Source organism: Aureococcus anophagefferens (genome assembly GCF_000186865.1).
Source record: "Aureococcus anophagefferens unplaced genomic scaffold AURANscaffold_950, whole genome shotgun sequence".
In the NCBI taxonomy this organism is placed as follows: Eukaryota; class Pelagophyceae; order Pelagomonadales; family Pelagomonadaceae; genus Aureococcus; species Aureococcus anophagefferens.
In genome coordinates this window covers 245-1,357 of record NW_008706174.1, presented here as the reverse complement: position 1 = coordinate 1,357, position 1,113 = coordinate 245, and positions in this window count along the sequence as shown.

Below are 1,113 nucleotides of genomic sequence, written 5' to 3'. Positions count from 1 at the left end.
GTCCTTGCGGGACCCTTGCGCCGCGGCGACCGGCTCGGCTTCTTCGCCTCGTCCTCCTTGGCCTCGTCGGGGACACTTAAACTGCGCTCGCTCGCGTAGCCCGCGCCGAGCCGCGCCTTGGCCTCCAATTCCCGGGCGCGCGGCCCCGTGCCGACGCGCTGGCTCAAACCACACACATCGCAGGCGCCCGACGACACGCGGTTCTCGAGCGCGCAGATGGGGCACCGCCAGCCGTCGCCGTCCCGGAAGACCGCCTCCGAGTCGGCCTCGTCGAGGAGCGGCTGCGTGAGCTCCGCCGACAGGTACCGGCCGCCGTAGCCGCTGAGCCGCCGCAGGCGCCGCACGATGCACGTCGAGAAGCAGCAGCACACGAGGCAGGCGAGCACCGCGAGGAAGAGGAAGGCCTCCTCGAGCTGGGGGTCGTCGTTGCCGCCGGGGGCGCCGTCGTCCATGGCGTCGTCGGTCTGGCCAGGCTGGAGCCGGCCCCGCAGGAAGCGCGTCGCGGCGAGCGACATGACTCGTCGAGCGGTCGGTTTCGGCGCGCGCGGCAGGTGCGCTGGGGGCTCCGACGTGTGCCCCCGCCTCGCGCTCTGCCCGACGGCTGCGGCTCTGCTCGGTGTTCTTTGGGTATGGGGGGGGTTGCTTCGGCAAGGTCGGCGCCGTCGCGCGACGGCGGCGTCTAAAGTCACTCTTTTTTGCATGCGCCGGGAGAGGTCCGGTGGCTACGCTCGCGTGAAGCAAGCTCTTTCTAACTCGACGATCTCGGCACAATATCCTCGAAAAAGGACCGCCTACGTACGAATACGCGCGTATACGCGCCAGCCATGCGCTGCGTATAGGTGCAGAACGGTCGCTTTTTGTGGTCGGGGCGACGCCCCATGACCCCTGGCGTCGCCCTGGACGGTTGGTGAGTTCCGGAGACGCCGTTTCGGTGTCGGTCCAAAATCCACCCTACGGGCCTCGCTCGTCCACCGCGCTCCTACGGACAAATCCGGCACAGCCGATCTCGCCACCATCGATGGTGTTGGACGTGCCCCTTGGTTTCCTAGTCGACGGTACTATGAAGGTTCGATCGCGCTCAAGATCGTGACTTTCGAGTACCGCGTCGCTGCG